Genomic DNA, 9,191 nt, shown 5'->3' on the forward strand with positions numbered 1-9,191 from the left:
GATGCCAAAGGCCTTCCTGCAGAGGCTGGGGAGAAGCTGCAGCCAGGCCAGGCAGGGAACAGCCCTGCAGGGCGTGATAACAGCAGCAGGGCAGCGAGGCTGCCATGGATCCCTTCCTGCTGTGCTGGGCATGGCGTGTCCAGATGTGCAGAGAAAGCCCCCAGCTGCTGAGTCTCAGGAGAAGGCTGAGGGAAATACACCCATCTTGTCTTCCCTGCAGCATTTCCTTCAGCATTTGTCTCCTTTGTTCGGATGTTTCATGCGGTTTCTTGTGTCCTCTAGTTTTGTATTTTCACATCCCAGGCCCTTAGAGAAACACAAGGATTTGGGTCCCCCGAGAGCGCCACTGGGCAGGGGGGCTTCTGTATGCCACATGTCCCGCGCCCCACCGCGGGGCAGGGATTCACTGCTGGGCTTTTCCCTCTTCACTCATTGTTGCTGAGGGAATCCTCATTAGTTCCTTTTCCTCTGTTGACCAATATGCTGAAATTCAGCGGGTCTCCACATCTGATCTGAGGTGGGTCACTAAGAACATACCTGCAGGTGGCTCTGGAGCTTGCAAATCTTCATGAAGGCAAGCTGCTGGAGGAGTCTTCCTAGCATATTCACCTAGAAAGGAGCAGAGACCAGAAGCATTTCCATGGCGTGCTGGGATCCCCGTTCTGCCTTAGGGAATTGGGCACTGCAAGGGGATCAGGTAAGGCTGTGTGGGCCAGATGTGAATGGACATGGCCACAGCAGCAGATTGGCCTGGGGAACTCTATGGTGGCTGTGGTCACGCTCCACACTCTTTCCATGCCCTGTGCAGCATCCTTAGATGGGGGCTGGAGCAGCCCAGTCCATGGGGCTCTCTCACTGCCACAGAGGAACACTCCCTAAATCCCTGTGGAAAAACTATGGCAGGCAGTGCCACAACCATTCCTCCCAACCTCCCTCCCTCCTTCTGCTGGGCCAGCTCCCCCAGCCCAAGGGAATAGACTCAGGCCCTGTCAGGACACATTGGAGCCCTGCCCTCCCCCTCTGCCCTTTCCCCACCATGGTCCCCGCTTGTAGCCCCTCCCAGGTTTCGGTCAGTGTCTCCCAGGGAGGGACCCCAGCAGGAGTGCTCAGTACCCTGACGCAGTACTGAAGGCGGAGAAAGGGATACAGCTAACTAATAGGGAAGCATGTGGGTGTCAACTGGGGTACAACAACCAATCGTCTAACAAAGTAGGGAGAACTTTCTAGAACCTGGGGCAGGGTCTGCGGAGGATTGACAGAGCTAGGGGCAGGGATTAGTGTGAGGGAAAGGGAAGGATCTGGAAGCTGGGAGTGGTTTAGGGTTGAAGGACAAGGGGATAGGCGGGTAAGGGCTAAATCATTTTATACAAAACTTATGGGGACGAACATGGGACAAACCATTAACATATGAAAAAGATTAACATTAAACAACACAACACAACATCTCCCCCTTTCTTTCTAAACAGAGGTGACATTCTCAGAGTCCTCGCCAGAGGTTGGCCTGTCCTCTTCCTCTTCCACTGCTTCTGTCTCTTCACCAGTCGGGGGATCTTCAAGATTCCACTCCGGGACGGGCCCCACCTCTGCGCAGCTTACTTGGGGTGTTGGGGAGATGCTGCGAATAACCAATGTCTTGATAATGGGGATCGCAATACAAACAAGAAGAACAACAAGGACAACTGAAATAATGGTTTTGACAATGGAAGCCAGCCAACCCAAAAGTCCCCAGCTCTTAAAGATGTTTTTCAGCCAGTTTTTGGATTCCTCTTTGATGTTAGTGACGAGGCCTTATATCTGTTGGATCTTGGAGTGGACACTGCTGCTCCGGGATGACAAGTTGAGGCAGCAGAGGCCCTCAAAGTCCTTGCAGCCGTGGCCATGAGCAAGCAACAGGAAATCTATTGCTGCCCGATTTTGTAGGGTCGCCTGCCTGGTGATTTCCTCGTCTGCTAGGAGGTTGCTTAGGGCTGCTGACGTAAGATTTGCCTGCTTCGCCACCCAGCACTCTAGGTGGCCCAATTCACCTAGGGCTTCAGCTGCTGCCACCCCTGGCAAAAAGATGGACACAGCAACTCTTTTTGATTTCGACCAGTGAAAAACATCCGCGTTGTAATTTTCATCCAAATTATGTGCTTCTCTCTTTTGGATAGCCGATTTTGTGTTTTTAGATTTCCAATTCGAAGTTTGGGTTCGGTTAGGTGAAAACAGGGTCAGTCGCCCAAGAGTGCACGGCCCTCCTATCAGGTGAGAGGGGATGCCTGCCCACGCCCGGTCGCCACAGATCAAGAAGACCCCCTTACCGAGCTGACACGGTTGGTCCACAGGGGTCCCCTCAATCTGGGCGGTGGTGTTGCACCACGTGGCAGCTCTGTACTCAAGGTTAGGTTGGATGACGTTTAGGTAAGATTCGGGGTTGGACCATCTATAGTGATTTTGAATACAAAAAGGGGATGGGGCTGAACCAAGTAACTCCAATTCTTGAGGCTCCTCGGGTGCTTTGGGAAGGTCTCTCGACCACTCCCACCACACCCAGAGGGGGTTGATCATAGGGTAGGAGGCATAGGGGGGTGCCACCACCGGGCATTGAAATCATCTCTCATATTAGTGATGGTTTTGGGATATTCGTTGGGCTGAAATGGGATCCCCCACCAGGGAGGTTGAAAGTGGATTCCCTGTTGCCACAGTTGACAGGCAGAGATGGTCCTGTTGCATAGCCTGGGCCAAGGTGACCCACACATTCTTCCTCGGCTGGGGGACTATCCACTCCATCGAAGACTGGCAGAGGCATGCCCAGATGACAAGGGCGTACCACATCCTGGGGCTCTGGGCGGCTGACTAAAACAAAACAAGAAAAGGGAACGGGTCACTCAAATAATTAATGAATTTCACGGGGAGGAAACAGATTGGAAGAGGGGCTGTCCTGCCTGCTGGGGGGACCCTTGGTGTTCTAGGGAGGGGCGCCGGTGAAGACGAAGCGCTGCATATTTTACATCTCCTGAGGTTGGCCCTGACAGATGTCCCTGACTGGCAGTATAGGGCCGGACCCACCTTTGAGGGACCCACCTCAAACCAAAAGGCGTTGATACACAAGCATACCCACGACCCCAGGTGACTAACTCATGTGGGCCCTCCGTTTTTCCGGTCTCTGGGTTCTTTACGGGAGGGTGTTTTCTCAACCGTAATGGTGAAGAGTTCGTGAAGTGCCTCACAATGGGAGGACTCAACACTTCGAAGGAGCAGTTAGGAAAGTTGATTGTAAAAAGGGCTCTATGCAATTTAGTATGGGGTGAGTCAAATTGGGTATTGCCCTGTTGCTGCTCCAGGACCCGTTTGAGCGTTTGATGGGCACGCTCAACCATGCCCTGACCTGTGGGGGAATACAGAATGCCAGTCTTATGCTTAATTCCCCACCTCTGCAGGAACTCCCAGAAGGCCGTGGAAGCATATGCCAGGCCATTGTCCGATTTGAGTTCCTTGGGGATCCCCAACACCGAGAAGGCTTGTACAAGGTGTTTCTGTACATCCTTGGCCTTCTCCCCTGTGTGGGCAGAAGCGAAGACTGCCCCGGAAAAGGTGTCCACACTCACGTGTACATACTTTAACCTGCTGAACTGCGGAACATGGGTGACATCAATCTGCCATAACTCGCAGCTCTCCGGGCCTCTAGGATTGACGCCAGAGCTCAGGGTTGGCACCTCAAGCTTCTGGCATTGGGGACATGTGGCCACAATGTCCCTGGCCTGGTCATGGCTTAGTTGGAATTGCCGTACCAAGCCAGGTGCATTCTGATGGAATTTCTGATGGCTCAGCTTTGCTTGTTGGTAAATATCAGGGAGCCTAGCCATATCAGCTGGCACAGCCAGGTTGTCCGCTCTCTGATTACCCTCAGCGATAAAGCCTGGCAGGTCTGTGTGCGATCTTACGTGCATCACAAAGTACGGATGCTCTCGGTGGGAGACAGCATATATCAGCTCCGAGAGCAGACTGTGGAGGTTTGGATTGGAGACTTCTTTCAAAACAGTGTTCTCTGCTCTTGACACCACACCCGCCACGTAGGCCGAATCTGTGACCAAATTGAGTGGCTCTGAGAACCTGTCAAAAGCTCTAATGACTGCATCTAACTCGGCAATCTGAGGGGAACCCTCAACAACCTTAACATCTACCTCCCACCGCTGAGTCTGGGGGTTCTTCCAAGTCATGACTGACTTGTGCGAAGCCCCGGATGCATCCGTAAAAACGGTTAGAGCTTTGAGTGGCACCCAGCTCAATTTCTCTTTAGGGACCAGATTAAAATTTGAATTAAATAATTTGTGACTTTGGTGGTGGACAGATGTTTGTCCTTTGTAGCTGTCAAGGGCAAAGAGAAGAGTCTCATTCTCCCGGAGCAAATGCTCCAAAACCTCCTTAGTCAGCTTGCCTGATGACAAGGCAAGTGGTACTCGAATGAACGCAAAATCACAACCCGCCACCTCTAGCAAATGGGCCCTGGCCTTCCTGACCAGCTGCACCATCAGCTCTTGTGGCTTGGTGATACTTTTGGACCTCTGATGACTGAGGAACACCCACTCTATGATCAAGACGGGGTCCCTCTGGTCCTGGTTCCATTGGTAAATAAGGCCGTGGAGGTGCGGCAGCCGTCCCAAGATAATAAACTCAAATTGCAGGTTTGGCAGGTAGCGATGGGCCTGTCTTGTTCCCATTGCCTTCTCTACCTTTTCCAGAGCTGTCTTCGCCTCTGGGGTCAGCACCCTAGGAGAAAGTAACTCATCTCCCCCTTTCAATAAATTGAAAAGAGGGGCTAGGTACTCGGTGGTCAATCCTAGCCAGGGTCTGACCCAATTCAATGACCCACACAGCTGGTGGAAATCTGCAAGGGTTTTTGGCTTGGTGTTAATTGCCAATTTCTGTGGGACAATAGTCCTGTTGGTAATTTGGAGCCCGAGATACTTCCACGGGGGCATCCTTTGAACTTTCTCCTTCTGGAGCTCAAACCCTGCAGAGATCAAAACCTCGATGACAAGGTCAAGGACATGCTGCAGCATGTCGTCCATGGGGGCACAAATCAGCACGTCATCCATATAGTGCAGGATGACGGCCTCCCGTGCCTTGGCGCAGACAGGAGACAGCAATGAGGCCACGTACCATTGACAGATACTGGGGCTGTTCTTCATGCCCTGAGGCAGTACCCGCCAATGGAAGTGCCTCATTGGGGCTTCCCAGTTGATGGAGGGAACCGAGAAGGCAAACCGTGGTGCGTCTTCGGGGTTGAGGGGAATTTGAAAGAAACAATCCTTTATATCCAAAACTGCCAGATTCCAATTTTGCGGCAGCATTGAGGGTGAGGGCATGCCTGGTTGCAGAGACTCCATGTCTTCTGTCTTTTTGTTAATTTCACGAAGGTCGTGAAGGAGCCGCCACTTGTCCTTCCCCGGCTTTTTGATGACAAAGACCGGAGAATTCCAGGGGCTCCAGGTTGGCTCGATGTTAACTTTGGCCAACTGCTCCTCCACGAGTTCGTTGAGCGCCTGCAATTTCTGTTTGTTAAGCGGCCACTGATCTATCCATACTGGTTCATCAGATAGCCAGTTCAGTTTCTGGACAGGGCACTCCACAGTGGCTGCTAGGAAAAATCCCGCAGAGTTTTTGGGATTTCAATACGAACACCCCATTGCGACATGGCATCTCTGCCCCACAGGGGAGCTTTATACTCCATAATAAAGGGGCAGACATTAGCCACCTGCCCTTCAGGTCCCTCAATTTTAATTACACTTTTTGACTGCTGAGCCAGTTGGGCCCCCCCAACTCCTTGTATTCTGCCAGCCACGGGTTGCAATTCCCAATGTGATGGCCAGATGTTTTCTGGAATAATGGTCACATCCGCTCCTGTGTCAAAGAGTCTGCTGAGGTGAATGTAGTCTTCACCCCGACGGAGTCCACATCCAATTATAGGTTTATTCTCGCCAATGACTTCTGCCCAATAGACGCAGGGATCAGCTGGCTTTGCCACGATGATATTGGGCACCGAGATCACCTGCGCTATTGGCTCTTCTTTTGGCAGGAAGTATGGCGGTTGGATGCACCGCGCCAGGAGAAAGAAACCGTCCAGACACAAAAGTTGCATCTGCGGCATGATCTCAATCTCCGGAGGGGTACACTTTGTATCCCCAAGCACGACATACGTACCGTCGAGTCCAGCGAACAAACCCGGTGATGTGGGTTTCACCGACACCGACTGCCAGTCCTGTGTCTCGAAATAAGTGTTATCTGTCAAGGCCAAGCCCAGGGGAGGACGAGGAGTCCACCCTGGCGCTTTTCGTCACATCTGAAAAATGTCATGTCCGGTAGAGGTGTCACATCCAGTGTTAGTTTCGCCCCCACCAAGGTCCCCCTCGCGGCCCACCTCATTTTTATTTTCATGCGAGGCGGGCTTGCGCTCCCCAGTTAGTTTTTTTTTGTTTGTGTGTTTCCTCCCACCTCCCCCTGCCCCTGCCCATTATTGATTTTATTTTTAAGAGGGCACACACGCACAGTATGACCAGGTTGGTTACAGAGGAAGCAGTGCACAGGGAAGGTCTTTGCAGCTGCTGTCATTGCTGCTATCTTCGCTCCTCCTCTAGTTGGAATCGGTGGTGCTGGCACAACCGCGCGCTTCACACAGGCCTCCACTATAAGTTGGAGAGACGGCTCGGGATAAAGAGGTAGAGATGTTATGACTTGTTTACACACATCATTGGCATTTAACTTTATCATTTCGATTATCAGTTCTTCTAAGGTGTCTTGACTCTTTACTTGTTTTTCAAGTTCTATCTTTAGCCTTTCTACAAACTCAATAATAGGTTCTGCCGGCCCCTGTCTAATGGTGGCATAATGGACATGGGGCTCGGTGGTCGGCATCATGATGAATGCCTTCTCGGCAGCAGCTTGAATTTTCAAAATCACAGGCTTTGGTATTTTTTCTGCCTGTGCTTCCGCCTGTGACCACTCCCCCTCGCTGCACAAATGATCCATTGTTATTGGCTTTTGATCTGCGTCAACGGCGCACTCGGGGATTTGTCAGAGTTCAGGCAGGAGTTCCCCTAGCATCCTTTTCCATGTGTTCTCCCACAGCCTGTATTCGATTGATAGGAGGAGACATCTGAACAATCCTTTCAGGTCGCTAGGGACCAAAATATTGGAGGAGAAAGTTGTTTCCAATAGGCCTTTAAAATATTCACTCTTTCTCCCAAACTCCTTCTGTGCCTTACAGATCTCCTTTTTATGGGAGTATTCGAATGGCCGCCAATTAGGAATATCCCTTTGACGAGAATAAAAAACCGGTGCGGCAATGAGTGTGGTCTCCGCTTCCGGGTTCCGATCCCCTGGCCTGTCACTTCTGGTTTCCAGAGCGTGGGAACCGGAAGGAGGTGCATGGGAATCGGAAGTTGGAAGACGAGGGGCGGGACTGCTTGCCAAGGAGGAGCCAGAACACTGGCAACATTCATGATGATGGGCGGAACCCACTGAGCTTGGGGGCCGCCTCTCTGGGGTGGAGTAGGAGGAGGAGTCTTAGTCGGAGGAAGAGGAGCAGGTGCCTGGGGAGGAGGAACGTCCTTCCAGTGGGAGGAGATAGGGGCAGGACTTGGGGAAGGAGGTGGGAACAGAAAGGGGTTGGGACACGGGGTAGGGGGCGAAGCCACAGGCGGAGGAGGAGGGTAAGGATCAGTAAGGAAGGGATTCTGGGAAAAAGAAGGAGCCGGAGCACAAGGGGCCGGCCATGCCACGTGGCCGGCGCCATCTTGTGCGCCGGAGTCCGGGAGGCCATTTTGTGACTCCGGGGGGAACGACTGGAACTGTACTGACTTTGGGGTTTTTGGGGTAGAGCTTGGGGTAGGAGCGGGAGAGGGTTTTGGGGTACATTTACAAACTTTGCAACTTTTCAAAGCAGGTTTCAGGGTAGAACTTGGGGTACAATTGGGAGAGAAGGAACTGTGGAAAGAGGGATTAGGGGAAGGCTCCCTGACAGCTGGCGCCTTGCTGTCTGGACCGAGAGGGGCCAGGTGAGCAGCAGCTGGTCTCCCTGGCTGGGCTCGCCTGCGATCGTTGTCAAACTGCCCGTCTTGGGTCCACCGATGCAGGGGAAGAGGGATGGGAATGAGGGTTAGGAGAGGGGAAACAACTGGAGGAACCCAGCATGGCTTGCTTCCCTTCCCTGCCTTTTCTTTTACAACAGTACGAATTTGGACATACAAACTGAAAAACCGATCTACAGAGGTGTCGCCCTGATTACTCAACGTCATGAGCCTCTGTCCCACGCTCTCCCAAAATTGAATTGTCTCCATCTGCTGGGGCGACACCCCGGGGAATTGGGAAGCAAGCCATTTCACAAACTTTTTTAACGAACCCCTTGAAAACTTTCTTTTCCCTCCCTTCAGGGTACCCACAACTTGGAGAAACATCTCCTGCTGCTGTGTTGACAGCCTTGCGCCCATTGTGGTGTGCCTAACGCCCACACAGCAAACTCACTCTCCCGCTGCTGCACAGGAGAACTCAAAAAACTAAGAATAAGGGTCCCAGGGCCAGTGAGTCCCCAGCCTCAGTGACTAAAGGCAAGGGTGCTTTCCCGCAGCTGACAAGCGGCCTTTTGGCTTAAGGGCCCCCACACCTAGGGCAGTGTACCGCGCCCTGCCTTTTGGTAAGCCCCCCTCACCCCTTTGGGGGATACTTGCCGGCTCTGTCGGCTTCTGGGATAGGAGCTGCAACGGAAGGTCTCTCCCTTGAAAGTGGACCTCCAGGCGCAGAGGATTGCCGCCTTCTCCCCGGAAGCACTGCCGACCTGGTCTGCTCCGACCGGGGTAGTCGATGCCCAACACCTCTGATCCTCAGATCCTAGAGGCTCTTCGTGGGGTCACTGGAGAAGTGGCCCCACGTTGGGCGCCAATCTGACGTGTCTTCCCCAAAACGCCCACTCCACCTGGGCTACTGGCTGGCTCCAAGAAGCCTGCGTCAAGGAGTGGCCTCTCCCCGGCACCGCTTTGGGAGCCGCAGAAGAGGTATAGCATCTGCTATAACTGGGCAATCAGTCTGGGAGAGATAAAGAGGAGCGGAAGAGACCTTTCACGGTTCCAAGGAGAGGAGTTTATTGGAGGGACAAAATGAAGGTCTGAGGTCTGGGAGAGGGAACCGCAAAAGGCGGTTTGACAGGGTCTGCACAA

The 9,191-nt window shown here is 52.7% G+C and overlaps 2 pseudogenes; both read right to left on the reverse strand.

Annotated features, from left to right (window-relative positions):
* Positions 1 to 1,458: 1,458 nt before the first annotated feature.
* Positions 1,459 to 2,814, reverse strand: LOC148222519 (uncharacterized; annotated as a pseudogene).
* A 537-nt stretch (positions 2,815 to 3,351) lies between these two features.
* On the reverse strand, positions 3,352 to 7,801 carry LOC148222520 (endogenous retrovirus group K member 5 Gag polyprotein-like; annotated as a pseudogene).
* Positions 7,802 to 9,191: the final 1,390 nt, after the last annotated feature.

The sequence above is a fragment of the Sturnus vulgaris genome, chromosome 11 (assembly GCF_052056855.1).
Source record: "Sturnus vulgaris isolate bStuVul1 chromosome 11, bStuVul1.hap1, whole genome shotgun sequence".
NCBI classification, from domain to species: Eukaryota; Metazoa; Chordata; class Aves; order Passeriformes; family Sturnidae; genus Sturnus; species Sturnus vulgaris.